At 39.4% G+C, this 22,850-nt stretch overlaps 2 protein-coding genes across 2 annotated transcripts in view; one reads left to right on the top strand and one right to left on the bottom strand.

Annotated features, from left to right (window-relative positions):
• csrnp3 (cysteine-serine-rich nuclear protein 3) overlaps positions 1–8,214 on the bottom strand; it is an 18,655-nt gene extending 10,441 nt beyond the window's left edge. Inside the window, 2 exon segments of the mRNA XM_029459552.1 lie at positions 7,063–7,103; positions 7,973–8,214. The gene's annotated coding sequence lies outside the window, so the exon portion shown is untranslated.
• A 120-nt stretch (positions 8,215–8,334) lies between these two features.
• Positions 8,335–22,850, top strand: part of xirp2b (xin actin binding repeat containing 2b) — a 37,513-nt gene continuing 22,997 nt past the window's right edge. Inside the window, 3 exon segments of the mRNA XM_029459402.1 lie at positions 8,335–8,354; positions 11,981–12,017; positions 12,291–12,462. The gene's annotated coding sequence lies outside the window, so the exon portion shown is untranslated.

Here is a 22,850-nt window from a genome sequence, read left to right as displayed (position 1 = left end):
AAGGGGGGGGCGGGTAGGAACGCACGATTGGGGGAACAAATTGACAGAATGTCGGGACGACACCATGGATTAAGGGGGTCGGGTGCTTTGCAAAGGGCGGGGCTCCACTCCCGACACACACACACACACACACACACACACACACACACACACACACACACACACTCGTGCGCACACACCTACAGTCAGAGACAAGGCAGAGGAAAGGAGAGGAGAGAACTACAAATACAAAAAAGTAAAAAATCCAACACATTTATTATAAATAGAGCAACGTCGACCCCAACGTTCAGAAACTCAGGCGAAAAATATCCACGTGTTTTAAAGGCACGCAGCCTGAATCAGCAGCAGTGATGCAGATGTTAGCTCTGCTACTATGAGCAGCCAGAGTGCAGCTTGTCTGCTGCTGGTCCAAGTCGCAACGAGAGCGTACATGTTTTATCCGATTAGTTTTATTCATGGTGTATCCTTGGAAAAACATGCTTTTGAGCAGTGGCGGCTGAGGATCGCTGTTTTTTTTGGGGGTTTTTCAAGCAGCACTTTAATTAAACCCTCAGCAAAATAAAAATAAGTCTAAAAACAACACACAAAGTTGAGGAAGACTGGTTAGAATCAATTCAGAATTTGGTTTATTGCCAAGTAAATTTACACTTACAAGGACTTTGCCTCTTTTTGTTTTAAATCTTAGATTTAACAACATAGCATAGCCTCTGAACGCACCCTGGGGGGGGGGGCGCTACTGCCCCCGTTGAGAACCCATGCTCTAGAGTTTACGCATTGGAGGCTTCATTCTGGCTGAGTGGATTAAGTCAAGCATTCAGCAAGGTAAAGACCCAGATATTTGAGTTGAGTTAATGGAGACATTGGTCAAGCCAGCAGAAAAATTACTTTAGATGCCAAAGTTGTTTTTGGTCTGCAGGTTATGTAATTAACTACGTGTTTGCTAACACATTAGCTACATTAAATCAAATAGCCAGTTGTATTATTATTATTATTATTATTATTGCTCTTTGGATAAGGATACATGGAGATGCAAAAATCCCAAACAAACTCCAAGGCACTCTCTTTTTAAACAACTAACATGCCTTTATTTTTAATGGCATAGTCATGATAGACCTAAAAACTAATTCCAGCATCAAGCCTTCGTCAGGGAGTAAAACAGATATCAAGGGACAAGTGGCCATTGTATAGTAGGAGTCAATGCGTATCTTCCACTTGGACATGGTGCAGTGACCTTATGACCTATAGGGGGTGTAGACAAATAAAAAAAAACAGTAAATGGCCAGTTGTATTAACAGCTGTGCTTCAGCTTGATTTGAGTTTGCAGAGTATTTCTGCCCCTCAGGGATACAAAAAATAGCTTGTTGCAGCTTTAAATGTTTCTAATAGCAACACTGACATCCAAAGTCTGAATCAAAGTCAACCGCCCTGCACTCTCACCTTCACGTGCTACATGAACAACCCATATGCATTGGTAGAAATATTGCATGAATTTACATAAATCGCTTATTAGTCAGTTACATATGTATACACTTATTAATTGCATATAAATAGGAGACGCAGTTCTTTCAGGAGGCCCACCAGACTTCTCTTTGAACGACTGCCAAATGGGTATATGTGGGGGATAGGAAAGGAGTTGTGTGGGAGTACAGATTGATATGAATGCAAATTTGCTTCCTTGCTCTGTATCTGTGTCTGCCAAATTCCAATGCCATTCAATATGGCTGGTCGGATCGCAGACTACTAGTGTTTCCACAGTGACAAAGCATACATTTATACAGCCCAGATGGCTTAGCAGATCTCCTTTTATTAATTATTTCTTCGGTTGTTTTCTTATCTGAAAAACATTTTTTTTTCAATGCAGTAGACTCTGTCTGAGAGACTGAGAGTGCACTAGGGTCTAACCAACTGGTGGGATCACAGAGCAAAGACAAAACACTGAAACCGCAAAATATCCCGGCCATGCAGCCACTCTGAGGTTGTGTTCAAACTCATCTATCACTGGTGACACACTCAGCCATATACGGCAACCTTGAAAAGGAGAGAGAAAGCTAGACAGAGAGGACGAGAGAGATAACTAGATAGACGTAAAGAGAGAGAGGCTAGGTCTCATCTGGACTCCCCTGAGGAGAGGCTGTGGCCTGGATGATTATGCTACAGATGATGTCAGTGGAGGATCCCTGCCTCAGAGAGAACACAAACACACTTCTCATATATTCATTGACACTGTTTAGTAGGGCTGAGATAGATTCCTAAATTATACATGAAAAGGCCATGGTAGAAAGCGTTTTGTGATCAGGTCAGAGGGGCAGAAGGACTTAATCTGTATGTGCTAGCATCATGTTCGGGAATAACACGATAAAAGCAGTCATTTTCATCCGGTCCCTGGAGAACAGATTTGGACCACAAACCAAATATACATTTATGCAAAGGACGGATAAAATCAATGGCTAATAGCTTGTTAAAAACATCCAATAGTGCAGCAGCAGAAAACTCATAGATCATTCAGTAATTTTCAAATGCTGCAATTAAGCTAAAGTAAATTGTATCAACAAATATTTTATCCATGCACAATCCCTTGCCGCATTTGCAACTGGCCTCATTACTCATGTTAGGTACCGAGCGAATAAAAACACCTGCCAATTTGTTCAGTGACATTGACAACAAACATTTGCTCGGGCTGTTTTTCCATTGTACTGCAATACAAATTATGCAAATAAATAACATTAATTGTCAAATGCAGTCATCTTCATTCTCAGTCAGCCTTTAAAGAATTCCATACACACATGGGAAGAAAAAAAAAATATTCAGCAATTAAACACAAAGGAATCCATTTAAGGAAATGTAGCGACAGCCACAGATTTATGCAAATGAGACTTCACATGCGCTCTGTACATTTGTTAACTTGCACTTGCCTGAGGCTGCAGACAGATCTGCTTCACACACATGAAAGGGAAAGGGGGGGGGGGGGGTAGCAGGAGAGAGAAAGCGAGGGGAAGGGAGGAGAGAGTGCAGCCCACTGTTCAGCACTCAGCACACGGAGGAGCTGCAGCCTGGTGATGCCTGCTGCAGCCTCCCTCCTGCAGCTAAAGTACAGCCAAGTGCTGGGAATCATTGATCTGTTCTTCCTTCTCATAGAACAATAGAGGAAGCACGGCTTCCTATTAATCACATGGGTCCAGAGCAAAGGGTGACCCGGTATCTAACACTTCATATCTAGCTACACCAGTTTTGATTTAAACATTGAATTAAAGCATAAACAGTTGGAAATAACTGTGACTATTGTGTGAGTGGCCAACTGTAAAGGACTTGAATGATAATAATCTGTCGAAGAACTTGTAGAGGGATGTGAACTAATTTGACTCCTGGCATGGTTTCTTCTTTCACACAGAGCAGCATTAGCAGCATTTTAATGCAACAGAGCTACATGCTTAAATTGAAGTGTAATCTTTGAAAGACATCGAGCATCTTTGTTGTTACAAGCAGTGATCAAAATACGCCGAAGCAGACAAGCTCCACATTCAGACTAATGTTTTGATTTGCTGTATTTCAAGTCACATAGTGCAGAGGCATAATCAGGTACTCTCACCCTCGTGTCAATCACAAAGCTCGCTTAAATTATTCATGGCTCTATATTTTATTTATGACTATATTTTCCCATGCCACCTGAAAGTTTGCAAAAGCCGGTTTCGCTGGCAGAAACAGAGCTGCCAAAGCATTTCAGAGAGACAGGGCTGCTTTCATCTCTCAGGCTGGGAAAGCTGTGGGATGTGGAGTTCATATTCTGCAGACAAGCCTTATCATTTATATATAGCCAGTAGTATCATGTTGATATCTTGAATATTTTTTATATGCAAAGCATTCGCACTGTTATCTTAGAACATTTGTGAAGTAGGCCAGCTCTGCATGTGATTACAGTATACTGTGAATTATGTGATGTAAAAAATAAAGTGACACAAAATACTTCCTAAGAAAAAACATTTAAATCGTTTAACTATTAGGGTGTTATTCAGGTGCATTAAATATGTTATTTTTACCTACAGATCATTTTTACATTCTGATGTGTCGGCAGTGTTTTGTATTTGTAACCATAATTCAAATATACATATACATATATAAAAAACTTTACTTTTATTTTTGAGTTTTTACCTCTAATTTATGTCATAAAGTTGAAAAATTGTGTTGATTAGTTTGTTGATTATGTAGACTAAGTGAGATGAAATAATCAGACATTTGATTAAACTGTGCTGAAAAAAAAGATGAAAACATCTGTACACATATCTCCATTGTGCAAAATGTATTATCTAAGGTGTTGGTCACAAAGACCTTTGTCAGAGCATGACGCATACTAAACTGTGCCGACACATAAAAACTGTTTGCATAACTTTTATTTTGTGGCTGTAAAAGTCTTGAAAAATGAACCTATTATTAATTAACAGTAAATAGTCACGACTAAATGTCTAAGCATCAATCAAATTCAAAGCGAGAAGAGAGCCATGGTTAGATACTTATTAAGAATTTAGTATTTGAAAACACTGCTTCATCAGGACTGAGCGGGTGTGGTTTGTCTAATCCATTCTAACTTTGCACAAAAAGCCTCAAATGCAGATTAAAAAAATTGAAAGAGATCTTATATATACACTAAATGTAGTTTATCTATTTAATTTGTTCAACCAGTTGAGTTGAGTTATATTATCTATCAATTTAAATTCCAATCTAGCACAACCAAACAAAACATGAGAAGCATTAAAGAGTTGTAATATGAAATAAAGGGACATTACCTTATTTTAACAGATAATAATTACAAATAAAACTCATTTAGGAAGAGACATGTGTATTTCTATTCTTAACACTTAATTACCTGGCAGCAGACAAAAGACTACAACCGGTTGTCATGTCAACATCTCAAGAGAGCCCGGTCCTGCACCGTGAAAGCCCAGAGCTCAGCCAGCAAAAGGAGTCCGAGACAAAAAGAGTCACATCAAAAGCAACTCAATTGAATCCATGAACCCTGCTGAGACACACAAAAATGCTCCCTAATCTAAAAGGTTGATATTAGTTCACACGTTAATCCTTTACTCCATTGATGCTGTGATTTAAATGTGGTGTTCGGGAAGAGAAATAAAACATGTATAGTGTGAAAATGAATGAAAAACCAAATTAATATGAAAATGAATTATGTATATCACAGAGAACGTCTCGACCGTTAACAAAAACATATATCCATATAAAATCAGAGAATGCCTGGTCTACAAATACACAATGTTGCTGTCTTTACCTGCCTGTTAGCGTGTCGTCTTATCCTTATGAAATGGAAAAATAGAATAGAATAAATGTCCTGTTTCATTTAAAACTACAGAAAATAAAATGTAATGAAATGTATGGGTGACTAATACTGCCCTTTGTGTGCAGGAATATAACATTTTTAAATGGGCTGTATCAACATATTATTTCTATTTGTAAGAGTAATTTTCTTTTTTTATACTGTAATTCCTATTCCTATGGTTTATTATTTTACAAATGTTTTGTTGTAGCCTGTAGGGACAAAAGAAGGCATTGCTTTCTCAAAGGGCAGAACTATTCTGTTTACTACATTTAGTTATTTTCCATGTATTTTGGGATACCTTTTAGTGTTTAATAGAAATAGAAAAAAAGAGAATTATACAACCCATAATGTTTGTTCATCTCACTTAATTTATCCAAATGTTAAGATGTCAAGCAAAATGTAAAACAACCCATTGGATTTAGAAATCCAGCAGGTTAATTTCATGTATTACCTAATCCAAAACACAATCCAGCTAGTCTTCCCCACATTATTTCACAATCTGACCTTTAACCTCACAAAGTAAATCTGGCGAAACTGCCAGGGAGTAGCATAAAGCCATGGATTCTTGTTGTTCCTGCATAAAAGGAAACACAATTGATTTCGCTGTGCATGTGAACCTTTGTGTGTAGGCAATTCACCCACACCAGCCTCCTGCAGAGAGACTCTCCTTAGTGTTATTAAGCCATAACACCTTTTCCTGTGAATCTTTAATGGACCACATTCACTGTTATCAAGCTGTAGCCATCTGTGCTACAGTATGTAATAGCAGCATGACTGAATCACTTATTCAAATAAGCCAGTTTAATGATGCTGCTTTTCGCAAGTAAATACATCTACTTAATGTTGCAATGTCCTTTAACTCAGTGCCACGTGTACTAATTAAATTCTGCTTCTCTGAGGACTGGGTGCTGATAGATTGAAGAGACAGATGGATTGAGGAGGAAAAATACACAGTCACAAGAAGAAAGGCCCACCACACACACACACACACACACACACACACACACACACACACACACACACACACACACACACACACACACACACACACACACACACACACACCCCTTCACCTTTCAGATCTCAATCACAAAGATGGAAATAGTTGCGTAGTTGTGTGTGCATGGTCACATGTTTGAGTGCACGCTTTCGCACAGGGATGTTGGTGCTGCATTTTCCTTCTGATAAAAGCGACTGACAGAGGATCATTAAAGAATTCATGGAAGTATAATGATGCTGCCATATTCAAGCCTAATATGTAAAAACAGACAGATCACATAACTGCGTCTTTTGATTACATTGATGTAAACATATAAGAACGACATGGCTTCATTGACAACAGTAAAGAAAATCATTCATCAGTCTTTACTGCCTAGGAAATATGTCAAAGTCTGTGATTTTCACATTTTGTATCACTGATGGTTGATTTGCTGAAAAGAATAAATATCAAGAATATAAAACAACATATTCTAGAAAAAAGATGTCCTCTTTTCATCATTTTTACATCAGAGGCAGTATAATCCAGTGAGAATAGTGCAGCTGTCTGTATTGACTAAACACTGTTGTCTGCATCAACATCACATCATATCTTGTTATCAGAGGGTCTTTTGTGGAAGCGTAGCAACAGTTGTGCGAGCTTTGAACGCCATCTATCTCGCAGGCATGAATTCAATATGTTATTGAGTTATGAAGGCAGGCAGTATGATATTTCAGACAGCGAGAAGGAGACGTGGTCTTACCTTTAGCAAAATATATTACACTGCAGCGACCCGCCTCTGTTCTGTAAAGAATAGAGGAGAGAAACAGAAATGATTAGTGTGCAGCCAATGTAAGAGTAACTGTCTAATTTCTAGAGTTATACCATGTTGTATGTTGTTTCTTCTACCAGCTAACACAACATGTCATAACAAGATGAACGCAAAGCCAGTATTTTGTAATGCACATGTTGTAGCAGACAGGTTTTGTCGGGGAAACTTTGCCATTTCGGCATTCATGTATATGATTGACAGAGCATTATCCAAATCTCTTTGTGAGCCACTTTTAGAGCTGGGGAGGCTGGAGGGGGCATCCCCAGGGAGGCAGGAGGGGGACAAGCTCTCTGCCTCCTCTGCCTGTTCTGCAGGAGGCTCTGCAGGGAACCAGACTCTCGTTTTCCTGCAGTCTGCATGAGAGGCTCTAAGCCAGTTGGCCATATACAGGTCAGCTGGCTCGTGGTATAGTAGCCTATGTGGCACACATGTGCGACCTAAAAAATTATACACAAAGGCGCAGGAGCTCTAACATGCAGGATCCCTTTGGGCTCTGTGTCTATTACATGTGCAGCAGTGAACCTTTTGGGCACAGAGCGTTCAAGCAATACATTGGTTAATGGTGTGGATGTAACAAAGAAAATGTGAGAAGTATTGATATAAGTCTCAAATTTGAAAGACTATTTAGTTGTCCCAAGCAGACTGAGGTGTGATGCTCAGAAGAGTTTGTACAAATGGATCATTATGGGATGGTTGCCAACACATTAAGGTAACAAAACAGCAGGCAAACACATAACATCTAAATGTACTTAATGAAAAGACATGAGGCTTACATTTCCCCCATCTAATCAATGCGTTTAAATAGCCTACAGGCCTATCACCTAAGATTTCTCATACTCACCATTCATTTCGTTACTATAATCAGTATCCAGCCAGTCAATGACGCCCCTCTCTCAATGGACTTAAAAAAAATTCCCTAAACCAGTTTTTCCTCTGCGGAAATCCTCCACTGCTGTGAGATCATTAAAAACCGGTACCGGATTTCCCGAGTAGTATTGGACTAACCAGCACAATTGTCGCATATAGCAGTGCTTTGACAAGCACTCCTTCCGGCTGCTAGGGGAACAATGGTGCAGCATCGGACTGACAGCTCCACGGACAACGTGACTTAGTCTGTCCAATCATGGTTTTACAAACCAGGACTTCGCCGCAGAGCGCTGCTGCCTGCCCACTGTAAGCTTCAACGCACATCCCATCATGCGCGCTGACTGCTGCCAAAGAAGGTGGGCTTAATCGTGACTTTAAAACATATTAAAAGCGATTTATAGTGATTTATAGGCAATTTATAAAAAAATAACCTCATGGTATATATATATATGTCTGTGAAGATTCTTAGTCTTTTGAGTGAAAATGCATCTAAAAGTAAGAGTAAAGAGAGTAAATTGCTGTTTCATTCTAGACTAAATCAGAAAATACAGTTGGTCTTTGATTTCTGCATGGGCCTATTCTTTCCTGTGTTGTTATATTGTTGTCTCCACTAGGCTATGAGTTATTTTAGAAATTGGACTTTGCACCACTGCTGCAACATCTGTACAACAACCCTCCTAAATGTAAAGCAGCATATAACAATGGGCCTTGTAAAAGTTGTGGTTTTCAAAGAAGCCACACATGGTCATGAAACTGATGAAGAGGCTTATAAAAAGAAACAGCTGACTTTGCATCCATAGCTCCACTATATCAAATTTAATTAGTCCCTGCAGGGTTATGTAAGTTAGATCAGCCAAATGTAAAGGGTCCCAGCTAAGTTAAAGCTCAGTGCAAATAACATATTCAACATCCAGTCCTCAACACATGAGTTCTCGGGGGTCGAGGGTATATAATAAATTCATGAAGCACACATCGCCACCTTGTGGCCACATTGTAAACCTGCAGGTGTTCTGCACGCCCAAACCTATTCAAAATATCTCTTGCCATGTTCTTTTCCAAACAGTGCCAAACGTGTGGGTGGGTATATGGCCGGTTCTGAGATTAAGAGGAGAGGGAATTATGTTCTTCCTTCATGTTCAATGTGATTTATTTTAGTGTGCTTGATAAAAAAATTAACATGAAGGGGGAAGTGAATGTTGAATTTGGATAATTTCAGAATTGTAATGCCTTTATTTAGGAAATGTAGCAGCACACATATTTTTTCTATAAGTGTTATTAATAATGGCTTTGTTCTATGCATGTGTTGCATTGAGCCATGACAGTGTGACAGTGAGCCAGCATAAACAGTAGCCTTGTTCTCCTTCCATAGTCCATACACAGTCACTTCTCAGGTAGGTATCACATTCCTTCACATGTCTGAAGAACTTGATACTGAGGTTGAACAGGCATCAGGAAGGCCATCTGTGCTTTTCACAAAGAGCAGTAGATGACGCTAAAGAGCTCATTCTGAAAAATATGCTGCAACACCTTAAACCATTTCAGTCCAACCACACACAAGCCAAGGTAATCAGAGACAGCCATGCAAAGATATAGCTGCAATTGGAAGCATGGTGATCACATTGTGTTTTAACAGAGATGTGCTGTTTGCATTACTGATTTCAAGGAGTAAATTAAGTGTTTACACCAGTAACAAGGTGGAGTTCAAGCACAACCATGTAAGGAGCATAAAAACCGAGTTATTATTGATTAGAAAAGGGCAGCAAGTGTAGTGATTGATTTTGTGTCATACACACAAAGAGCCCAACCCTTATGGGTTTACAAGACACCAAAGATACACTTGCAGTATAAAACATTTAATTAAATTAAATGATGTTATCGTTCGGTCTTAAACTAAATATTCTACTTTATCTCACAAGCTTTGCAGATACAATCTGCTACAACAAAGCAGCACAGCTTCCTGAAGCACAACTTATGTTCTGCAGTAACTTTAAGTGAGGTAACTTTACTAAAAAGTACATATCTTCTCATACTCATTCTCAATTGTATCTAGCTCGCACTACAATCAAAGTCTGTCTTTTAAATATATAACGACAAATATATCAGTGAAGTATTATACGTAAACTACTGGTTTTTTAATCAATTGTGTATTGAGCTAAAAGTCTAGTGAATACTCACTATTCAATTAGTTTGGGAGCTTTTTTTCTGAACTGTGTGCTGAATGTTGAATCAGTGCATGTAATTACCTCTTCCTCTTTTTCTCTTTCTTCCTGTCAAGTGTTAACTTCTCATGTCGAATGAAATTTTTTTTCGAATTACCATAAATAATTAAAGAGGGCCTAGAAAATAAGCTACGCTCAGAGTGACCACATACCTAAAAAGCTATTACAGAGCTACACCAAAACTGCACAATTATTTCTGAAGTATTTTTCTGAAGCCTTTATTGCATTACAGGGCGAAAAACTAAATAAACCAGTAAATTGGATTCTGAGATTTGACAGTGGATCAACTGTTCTCACATTAAAGGTTCAGTGTGTAATTCCGAGCCAGCTGCTCCAGAGAAATAGGGGGCAGTATTTCACCTCTAAACTGGGTCCATACAATCTCTAATGTTTATATTTTAGTTGTAGTAGTTTGGCATATTTATTGTATTCTAATCTAAAAAAGCATTTCCGTAACCTCTTATGTCTGTTGTTTGTGTTGTTGTCCTGCATTTTAGCGCCTTGAGATTGCTTTTAGCTTTGAAAGGCGCTTTACAAATACAATTTATTATTATTATTATTATTATTATTATTATTTGTATTATTATTTGTATTATTATTTTTTATATTGTGTATTGCATTGACTCCTGTATCAGTCAGTCAGTCAGTGGGCAAGAATACCAAAATTCGAGCGGGTCAAAAAACACAGCTGTTTTATAATCTTCGCACTTATCCACCTGTGTTTACTGGGGCACTAATGTTAACTGGCCGTGTAACGTTACGTTAGTTTGTTTATTGGACTAAATCCAAAGTGTCAGAAACAAGAAAACGAGCCGCATATTCGCCAGGAGAGCAGCCCGCCGGGGGAGGAGAGAGGTCCTGCCTCTGTCAGACGGAGCCTCAGTCAGCCTCCTGGCAGCTGTGAGGACTAAGCGAGATGGTGCGGGTCGTTTTCTCGTTTCTGCCACTGAATGTAATTCAATAACTGTAAAACCGAACATGGCTGTAATATTTACGTCTTCATATTCTGTTTACAATGGTAGTTAATTGTTTAAATGTTTTACATTAAAATTTTGGCAAAATAAAAAAATATATATCTTTTTTTTAATTTCACACACACCAGACTGCATGAAATCCAGATAGTTAAAAAAAATGTATGCTGAAAGAAATGTGGACTGAGAGGTCTAAAAGGCACAGGGTTATACAATGGACATCCCCTCAATTTAAGGACTAAAATAGACAATAACAAAAAGGAAGAAAACATAAAACTAAGGTAAAATTAAAAAAATTAAAAACACAACAACAAATAAATTACAACAAGAGGCGCACAAAATGAGCAGAACAACTAACCAGTAGACAACAATCCAATAACAACAACAAAGACATACTTGAAAACAATCAACAAATAATTAGAAATTAGACAATTGCCTTTTAAAACGTTAGAGGGATACGTGCTCTTGATAATAATAATAATAATAATAATAATAATAATAATAATAATAATAATAATAATAATAATAATAATAATAATAATAATAATAATAATAATAAAGAATGTGTTTATACATTTCACATGAGGTAAATTTCAGGAAAATTGTATCATTCAATGTTGCCTATCAGTGTAACCTGATTCGGATCAGGCTACATGTGACACTCTTCTCTGGCCTTTCTGAATTATACATTTCACTCAGGTTAACAGTGGCTATCCGATGTCCTTCATTCAACACATCACAGTGGACGTATCTATAATGGACATTTTGTCTTTTTTTCTTTTTCCTACCCAGCAGCCACAAGAGCATTTTGGACCGTTTTAAGAAAAAGGTGAGCTTCTATGTCTCAGATCAGGTAATTATATACATATTGTCTATGTCATGACGTGTGAACATGTGTGTGTGTTTGTTGGGGTGTCTACCTGTGTGTGAAAGGCCCCTGATGTAGATAGTACCAGAATGACTAAGAGTTAATCTCTTTAGAGAGCTTAGAGAGCTCTTGTGCACAGCCTGTCTCTTCTCTGACGCTGATAGAGGCCCCTCAACCTGCAAAGAAAGTGGAACCCTGTCGAGTGTGGTGACCTGTGTCCTCTCCCTCCTGTAGTTAGAGTACCTGGTGATACAGTTGCACCACAATGGAAATTCAATCAAGAGCTGGACTGGAGTGAGCAGCAACCACTCTCCTGTCTCACTCCCGCTGACCTGCTAATCGATCAATTAAACCAATCAGGAATTTCAAACACATCTGAACTGAAGGCACTTCACTTTCACCAACTGTAAGTATGATTATTGCCATTGGGTCATGTTGTGGTAAGTTTAGAATAGGTGTCACCTGCAGTCAAAGCTTTATTTAGTATCACATCCAGTACCATGCACTTCATCAGTGATGGCTGTGGCAAGTGAAGAGTGACATGTTGTTATGTGGGTTTGTTGCTAAGTTATCACTGACATTATTTATGAGAAACTTTTAAGACTTTTTACTCTACATTTCCTCATGAACAGTTGTTTTTGCTGATCCTTCCTCACTAGCACTTTACTGCAGTATTATGTGTCATAGCTGTGGAGGACACTGCACATTACCGGGAGAGTATAAATGAAAAGGTAAACTCACTCACCACTCAACCGTTTGGAGGAAACATTCATCACCATGGATAGCCTACTGATCTGTTGAACTAGTGATGAATCTACAGAGAAGTTTCACTCAACTTTGCAGCCCTCCTCACTTCTACTGTTTTGCTTGACTCTCAGCACTTTCATGAACCCCGTTTCCAGCTGCAGCTTTGATAAACCCTTTGGAAATTACCGGCCAAGCAGCAAACTGCAGACAGGCAAAATTAGCGTCAAGCTGGTGAACATATTGCAACAGTTAGCAAATAAGGAGCCGAATATTGTAGTTCTTCCAAAGTAGTTAAAGGCAGAATGAATATTGAACTATCATTTGTCAGGTGGCCAGGAACACATCTGCAAATGAAGAGTGATGTTCTGGCTTTGTCTTAATCCAATCCACCGTGAAAAAATGCAAGGAAATTGTTCAAAATAATATTGAGCAAAGTAGCTAGTTGTAACTTATATTTTGTGGTGCTTCTTTGTTCACCAGCATTTGATAATTAGTGTTCGGGTAGTTTGAGTCTGTTAAGTCAGCACTGACTCAGAAGCCACTCCCTATCAAAGTTTGATGAATGTGCTACTGCCGAGAATTAGTTACTTCTCATTGGTTGCTATTGTTCTCAGTAATTTTACACTGTGAGAAGAATAATTAGTGTACTCAGTTCAACATTAATGATTTTGCTAGAGTACGACAATCTGGCAGAAGGCATGATTAGCCTTCTTAGGAAGACACTTCTCGTCTCCCTTGTTAATACTTCATTAATGAAATGCATCGGCCAATCGGCTCGCTACTCCCTCACTGCGAGCGGGACCCAGGTACCCCTCAAATAAAACCCACCTGTTTGCTATCATTCAAAATGGTGGAACAACCTCCTCATTGATGTCAGGTCAGCCGACAATCTTCACACCTTCCATCGAACACTGAAAGCTTACCTGTTTCGACTGCTCCTCGGCCAATGAAAAAAAGAAAATGATGTTCTTTGTATGTAGCACTTACATTGGTTTGTCTTATTTGTAGCTATTGTTCTGCACTTAAATGATTGTACCCATTTGAAGCTAAAGTACATGCAAGATTCATGCTGTTCGGAGTTGTCTCCTCATGATTGTTTCCACTTATTGTAAGTCGCTTTGGACAAAAGCGTCAGTTAAATTAAATGTAATTTAAAAAATGAATGAACACTGTGGGGTTTTAAAGAGCAGTGCATTACTGTTTCAGCAGGCCGGCCTGCTTTATGCATGTGGCTCATTGGCATTATATTATAGGAGCAACAGGCATAAGATATTACAGTTGATATAAGTGCAGACTTTCCCGCCCTGCAATAGAAAACAAAATTCCAACTCTCCGAAAACCTGCATCTTATTGTTTGATGTTTTGTTGATCCAAATGGTGTTTATGTTTAGGACAATAGAACAACTTGCAGCAAGAAGAAAGACACTCCTTGTCTCCCTTGTTAAACACTTGCAAAGCCTTTGCCTTCTGTACAAAGTATGCAGGAAATAATCCAAAACCTCAGCCTGAAAAAATGTCAGCTGGAAATTGAGGAAATTAATCAATCCCTTGTATTTCATTGTCTGCCATAATACACAACCTAATGTTGTTGTAACACTACTTCACCACAAGATGGCTGCTAGGTACACACAGACAAGGATATTTTGTTCACTGGATTTCTGAAGTTCCTCCTACAAGGGTGGATTCTTTTTCCAGGCAAAGCAGAATATATTATACAATCCACTTCTACTATCCTATACTTGAACATAGAAACTGCCTGTTTATACTTGACATTCTAAAATGAATACTGTAGTGCGTGTTGTCTAATACGATGGAGATACCTCTGGTCCTCTCACTGGATGACAATGGTTTGTTCACATTGTAATTATCATTTAGCAACTACATTCACGCTGCCTTGGCCCTGCTTAAGCTATGTGGCTCTACTGCATACCACAATGACTGAAATGTTTCAAATCCAAATAAACACATTGTCCTTCCAAAAAAACATTAATTTAAGTCTGCGTTGCAAATATTCGGATTATTAATCTTTCATGAGTCTAAACCATTGCAATGGTCATGTATTTCTGCTTTAGTTCAAGCTGATGTGAGATTCTCACACTGCAAGACACTCTCACCACAGCAAAGATTGATTAAGTATGATACATTTTGCATAATGGGCACTTGTGTTTAGTAAGCAATGTTCAGTTAACATAAATCACTATGGGTAGTCTGGTAATGTATGTAGGGATAAAAACCTGTTGTGTGGTTATCTTTGAGCTCGCCTCAACCCCTGCAGAGCAGAAAAAAGCTTCTCCACAATCTGCTGGGTTCAACTCCTGGAACGCAATTGTGTCTCTGTTGCTCACTTGTATAAGACAGTTTAATGCTACATTAAATATGAGTGTCTCATGACTGCCAATATTAATGAATGTGAGTTGTATATTGGTTGTAATGCATTTATTAAATTCAACCTTATAGACCTCAAGTTTAACACAGTTTTATGAAGTGTGCATATTAATAATTTTCCCCTGACCTATATGAATTACAGATATATTTCCTGGTTAATTCATTCACAGAAAGTGTTGCAAGTATTCATTTGGTGAATCATTACAGCTCTAGCACATAGTTATTTGTCAAAGGAATGTAATGAAATCTGGAGATTTTATATATGTTTATAAATTGAAAAATAATTATTCACCTTTTGATATTTAAAAATAGTTATATTAAAAAATAATTAGGCTGTAGCACATGGGTAGTCATTAAATGGAAGAAGATAAAAAAACTACTCTCTATGTCTATGTGTAATACATTATTAATTAAGTAAGAAAGCAGCCCTACTGTATGAACCGTGACACGCTAACACATTTAATCACACAACCACTGTGAAAGAGGCATCGTAAAGCCTTTGGGAGGGCTTATGGAAATGTCGTCACCAAAGTTAGATATTTAGATAACAAAATCACTGCCCCCTGCCAACAAATTTTGCAGACATGTTGAGAAAATCAGGACGCATTTAGGTTTGGAGTTCCCACGTCAGTCTGTTCTTCAATATAAGTATGAGTCAACATACTAAGTGTTGTAGATTTAGTTACAATACATTACATTTGAATTAGCTTTTGTCCAAAGTGACTTACAATAAGTGGAAACAATCATGAGGATACTTTAGCTTCAAATAGTTGCAATCATTTTAAGTGCAGTATAATAGCTTCAAGTATGTCGCACACCAATTTATGTGCGACATACAGAAAATCCGATTATCATTACTTTTTTCTTTTTTTTGGCGAAGGTGCTGTCGAAACAGGTGGGTTTTCTGTCTGCAACGAAAGGTGTGAAGACTTTCTGCTGAACTGATATCAATGGGGAGCTCGTTCCACCATTTTGGAGCCAGGATGACAAACAAGCAGGTTTTATTTGACAGGTATCTGGGTCACACTCTCACTGCGAGTGGGACCCAGATACTGCAGCAGAGCGAAGTGAGCGAGCTGGGGTGTATGGATTGACCATGGCCTGGATGTAGGAAGGGGCTGATCCATTCATCGCACGCTAGGCCAGTACCAGTGTCTTGAAGCAGATTCAGGCCACCACTGGTAACCAGTGAAGGGAGCAGAGAAGCGATGTAGTGTGGGATAACTTTTGTAGATTAAAGACCAGTCGGGCTGATACATTCTGAATGAGCTGTAGAGGTAAGATGGCGCATGTAGGCAGTCCAGCCAGGAGGGAGTTGCAGTAGTCAAGGCGTGAGATGACAAGAGCCTGGACAAGAACCTGCGTTGCCTTCTGGGTTAGTAGGGGACGTAGCCTCCTGATGTTGTAAAGGAGTATCTACAGGAGCGGGCTGTTGCAGCGATGCTGGCATTGAAGGACAGTTATTCGTACAGTGTCACGCCCAGATTTCTTGCAGTCCGAGTCGGGGAAACAACCGAGATGCCGATGTTGATAGTAAAGTATTGGACGGGAGAGCCCTTTGCGGAAAAGCAACTTTGGTGTTGTCGAGGTTGAGTTTCAAGTGATGTGCGGACAACCACTGAGAGATGTCAGCTAGACAAGTAGAGATTCAAGCCTCCAGCTGAGTTTCGGACCTGGGACAGAATCAGTTCAGTGTCATCCATCTAGCTGTGGTAGGAGAAGCCATGAGAGTGAATGACAGAGCCAAGTGATTTGGTGTACAGAGAAAAGAGGAGGGGACCCAGGACGGTGCCCTGAGGAACCGCAGTGGTGACTTGACAGGGGTCCAACACAGATCCTCTCCAAGTTACCCTGTAGGAGCGGTCCTTAAGGTAGGATCTGAGCAGAGGGAGAGCAGTGCCTGAGACTCCCAGTTCTAGGAGAGTGTACAGGAGGATTTGGTGTTTCACTGTGTCGAACGCAGTAGAAAGGTCCAGAAGAATGACAACAGAGGAGAGGGAGGCTGCTCTAGCAGTGTGAAGTTCCTCAGTGACAGCGAGGACGGCAGTCTCAGTTGAAACCAGATTGGTGCGGTTCAAGAAGGTTGTTTTGGTGAAGGTACAATGAGATTTGATTAAAGACTGCACGCTCAAGTGTTTTAGAAAGAAATGGAAGAAGTGAGACAGGTCTGCAGTTGTTCACTTCAGAAGGGTCGAGTGTGGGTTAATGATAAAGGTTTATGTCATGGGGTGATCAATACGTTACAATTAAAATCGTTAAATGTAAAAGATAAAAGTCACTCTTCCCCAATATCTTTCAGCTTGTTCATGTTTTACGTTACTTACCAACACATCTATCCTTATTCAGATCCTCAAACAGATATGGTGAAATGTGTCATTAGGATGCATTTGACGATGCCAACATTTTTATTGACAGTAATCTAGCTCACCCTTCTTTGAGTCATGGCGCTTAGTCTTTTATCACTTGAGACAGCTATTTTTATCTTTTTGAGTTTCCGTCGTGGCTTTTGGTGTCGAGGTTGGGTGTCAGGTATGACTATGTCATAGGACAAGCAGGCGCTAAATATACGCCCTGTTGCTATGAATGTTGCTGATGTTGTGTGTTTTTGGCCAGTTAGGTCATTGTCTCAGCAGCTTAGTCCACACATATCATTCTTGAAAGGCATCTGGAAATGTACAGGTGAATGGGATAATATTAGGTTTGTCATTGAGCGCTCCTTGTCAACATTTATACGCCTTAATTGTTGTTTCCCTCTGGCAGGAACTAAAGGGTCCCACTATATTTTCCATTCTTTTCTCCAGCACGTTTGCTCTACAGAGTTGTTGAGAAACAAATTATTGTGAGATCAAAGTAAAAGTTTTGGGTGATTATTTACCAGAAACCTGACACTAATTGTCAGATAGTGGTGGGTGGAGACAGTTAGGAGCCATGTACAGTATCTGCCACAGTCCTACATGGTGATCATATGAAACACAAACCTGCCATTCCATTTTAATGATGTTCCTCCTCTGCAAGAATAGCCCAGATTCAAAGAAGTTGTAATATTTGTTTCTGACAGGGGGGTTTTCTCCATAGAGGTTACGTTGTTCAAATTGTGGTGGGATGTGAGGAACAAAACAGCATATGAGAAATAAATCCCTGAAAGTTACTGTAATATTGTGTCATTTAAATCATTCTAAAAAGTAATCCTATAAGGAAATTAGGTCGTTAAATGTATATGCATACCTCTCAGATTTGTCTGTAAAGTATGTTTACTTTGTAATACTGATTAAAACATTATTGCAAATAACTGTATTTCCTAGGACAAGGGAAGGTGGTGAAAATGACTATTGTTCGTCGCTCTGCCCTGGTTCAGCAAACATGTTGAAATATTTAAAATGCCTCGATGCATTCCAGTCACATGTTAACCTTCAGCATCCAGCGAGGGAGCGATGGAGGGCCTTCACTTCAAGGCTGATGTATTGTGTGTGTATGTTTTTTTTCTCCCTTTTTTCAAACTCATATGTTAATTGAAAGTTGACATTGAAAGGTTTTATGAAGTTCAAATAAGTTTTTTTGTCTAGTATATGGTTGCCATGGCAAAGCTGTAGTATGAAGAGATCTGTGAGAAATGAATCAATAGGAATGAACTTGACACCAAAGCGAGTCTCCAACAAAGTGAAAGTTTATAATACATGTTAATTTTTCATTCTAATGTCAATTCAATTAATGTTTAATTGATGTTTTCCCCTTTTGATTCATTTGAACTGTGAATTCAACTCATGTTCTTAAGGGTAACGTGAATGTGAAATAATCATAATAGTTCTCTGAGAATAAAGTAAGACGTGGGTCAAATATGAGAGCAGGACACAGGCTATAATTTCATGCTGATTGCTCATGGGGGAAAATGTTTTTTTAATCTCAAATTACAGACCTGAAAGAATATTTGTGCTCCACTTCCCCCTCTTGATAGCACTTAAGACCTCTTGATGTTAGTGTAGGTCGGCTTTTGTCCTTGCCGTGCAAGTGTATTCAGTGGTGTGCTACTCAGTTAATGGATATTCTTTCTCCAAAGTTAGTGTGATATTGATTGACAGTCCCCCAAAAGGCCAGGTACTGAACCTGTTGTGCCTGTCTGGGAATCCCCAAAGTAAATCTTGAACAGTTGAAAAACCACAGTACTGTGTGTGTGTGTGTGTGTGTGTGTGTGAGTGTGTGTGTTTGTGTGTGTGTGTGTGTGTGTGTGTGTGTGTGTGTGTGTGTGTGTGTGTGTGTGTGTGTGTGTGTGTGTGTGTGTGTAGAGATAGAGATAGAGATAGAGAAAATGAAAAATCTTTATTTTCCTTTGTGTGTGTGTCACTGTGTAGTCAACCAACTCAAATATTTCCCTGTGCTGCCTGTTCATCACTCCAGTCATGAGGAAAGATCAACCACAGCTTTATTAGTATATACCACTTACCATCACACACCTGTGGATGCAGGAACACACACACACACACACACACACACACACACACACACACACACACACACACACACACACACCACACACAATGACAAACAATGTGTGTGGGCAGAAGCAGGCACCTCATCACTGAGCATCAGAAACAAAGTGCTGCCTGCTTTTTGTTCTCAGTGGTGGGAGCTCTGAAAGCTAAAAGCTGGTTGGAGGCTTGAAAGCACAAAGTACCTGTGTGTGTGTGTGTGCGTGTGTGTGTGTGTGTGTGTGTGTGTGTGTGTGTGTGTGTGTGTGTGTGTGTGTGTGTGTGTGTGTGTGTGTGTGTGTGTGTGTGTGTGTGTGGCTAGGCAGGGCTAGAGAGAATTGATTATTTGCTCCACTGGACACTTGTTTCTTTGTATCAAAGACCTCAGTGTATAAAGTATAAAGTGTCTGTTTATTTTACAGACATTCCAGTTTTTTAATGCATTTGAGAATTGCTCTGGTGTCATGTGGACAGACAGCAGCATTTGGAGTGTGTACAATCTGCCTGGATGTGTTAGTAAATGTATTTTTTACTTACTTGGCAGCCACGTAAGGAACATTACAGTAATACATTTCCTACATTCCTACCTAATTGGCTATTTGGATTATGGTCTTAAAGAGAGAGTGGTTTAAGTGCAGTGTTTAATTCGTTTTATCCTTCAGTAACCTGACATTGGGCTTATTTGATGTGTTTGAACTTTGTTATAATTATTAGCCTGAGTAATATTTGAGGGTTTTTAAAGACATTTCATATATTTTAGGCAGTGACATAGACACTAGAAAACTAAAAGAAAGAACACACAAAGAGCCAATTTGACATGAAATGATGAGAATGGAGTATCTGCAAAAATACATCTTGTTTCCAAGAGATTCACACATGAGCTGCTTCCATTCTGTCCATGAGTGTTCTCCAATGAGACTTTTCCTAAAGGCCAGCTTTGGACAGCTGGTAGTGAGAGATTGGAGCTTTCCCAGAAATCCCTCTGTTTTCAGACTCTTATGACGCGCAAACACTCAGCTCAGTCTGACTCTGTGCCTTAAACAATGTCATCTGCAAGTCTTTAGAACCAAACTCTAAATCTTTCCAGCATTGTGTTCAATGTGTGTGAGGCAGTGTGATAACATCTATTGAAATGTTTTCTGCAATTTAAAAGTTTCAAGGAATAGTTTTTGAAAATACTAGGGCTGTCGAATTAATTGCGATTAATTAATCACAGAAATAATAACGCGTTAAAAATATTTACGCAGATTAATCTCTCAGAAAGCACGGAGCACGGAGCTCTGACAAAGCTAAAATATGTACACCAGCGCAGCGAGGTTGTCAGATGAGCAGCAGAGACAATCCACAGAAGTGCTGGACGGATAAACAAACTGTTGTTCATCAGTAATTATCTTCACCTTTTGTTTCTCTCTAAAGCTAAAAATAGTTGTTTTTACATTAGTGTGTTCATTAGTGCGCTTTAGAGGAGGCGGTAGGTGCTTTTTGTTAACTTTAGACGGAGACAGGATGGCTCTTTCCCCCAGCTTCCAATCTTTATGCTAAACTAAACTAATTGCTCCTGCTCGAATATAAGCCTACTTACCGTACAGAGGTGAGAGCACATTGATATTCTCATCTAACTCTCAGAGAGAAAGCGAATGAGCATATTTGCCATATTGACAAATTATTCATTACCTCCACCAAGGAGTTAATGCTTTCAGTTTGGTTTGTTTGTCAGTTTTTCAGCAGGATTACAGAAAAACTACTGGCCTGATTTTCATAAAACTTATTGAAAGTGTGTAGCATGGGCCAAGGAAGAACCCATTTATCCAAAACGGAACCAAAACACTGGTTCTCTAGACGCATTACTTTTCATTGCCTTGGCCGAGGTCCGCGCTCTCCGAGTCCCCTTCTAGTTCAATCAGTGGGGGGCCGTCAGGGCCAGCAAGGCCTTCTCTGGTGGCCTAAACATCATCAGAATATACATTTAATTTTTATATATTTTTTCCACAAATATGTATTAAATTATTCCCCATAGTATATTCTCTTCATTTCATAGCTTTCCTCTTGGTTGCGCTGCTTCCAGCCTCAGATGGAGATTTGGAGGGCTGGCCTTTATGTTAGAGCTTTTATCCAATCATATTTCAGCCATCATGTGTTGCCAGGGTCCACGAAATCTGCCCTTAGGCCTTCAGAATCAACAGTGCGGGCGCCTGTCGCTTAAAGTGAACGGAGACAAAACTGTGGCGTTAACCAATCAGATTTCGAGTTGGCGACACCAGGGTCAGCCAGCAGGCGTACGATAACGTCAGCACGTGCACGTCTTTTGATTGGATACGCACTATTGAGAGGCAGAACTATGCAGAGCTAGCAACTGACCTTGAACGAGCTAATTTAGATTTCTACAAGCTGTTTTTTGTCAACCCACAATGGCTGAAGGAGGAGAAGAGATCGATTTGGTCGCAGATATCATTACAACACCATTTTCAAGACGAACCTTTCAAAAAAAGATAGACATCGTGAGAAGAGAACGGCTAACCCCGACGCTAGCGAGCCTATCACAGCCGGGAAAAGGGTTTGTCCGCCACTTTCAAATCGCTAACTACGAGCGGTACCCCCGGCTCACAGCCTCCGAGAGGCACTGCACATTGTACTGCTGGGAATGCCTGCTATTTACAACTAAATGTTTCGTAAATATTAATATAACTCTGTTGTTAGGGTGATGCAACGTCCGGTTGTACTGCGTTTCTGTCTAAATGTATGGTGTCTAGAGCCATGGCATCATAATGATGGTATTAAGAGGTGGAATAAGTCAGGTAGGACTGTGTAGGACATCACTGAAGGCCTAGGTGTGAAATGCACTTTTTTTTCTTGTGAGATATTTATTGTGGCTTGAACCCACCATTGCCCGTGACAGAGGGCCGTGAATAGGCAGTGCTTTATTTTCAGAAGTGATTACCAAAGACTGACTGTCATTGCAACATCTTACTGATATTACTATGCTGCTTCTAATTTGGTTGACATATTTAAATACTGTTCTTGTGTTGTATAGTATTTACAGTGCAATCATACAGTACACATAGGCATTCCACTTTTTTCAGTTTTTCATTTTTTAGCTCTGTGTCTGTGTGTTCGTATTCAGTGATTCAGTCATGGAAACCACCTTTCTACAGCAGTCAGTGACCCAACACCACACTAAATATATCAGGGACAAACATAG

The sequence above is a fragment of the Cottoperca gobio genome, chromosome 21 (assembly GCF_900634415.1).
Source record: "Cottoperca gobio chromosome 21, fCotGob3.1, whole genome shotgun sequence".
Taxonomy (NCBI): Eukaryota; Metazoa; Chordata; class Actinopteri; order Perciformes; family Bovichtidae; genus Cottoperca; species Cottoperca gobio.
The sequence above is the reverse complement of the archived record's forward strand: the minus strand, read 5'-3'. Positions and strand labels throughout refer to the sequence as shown.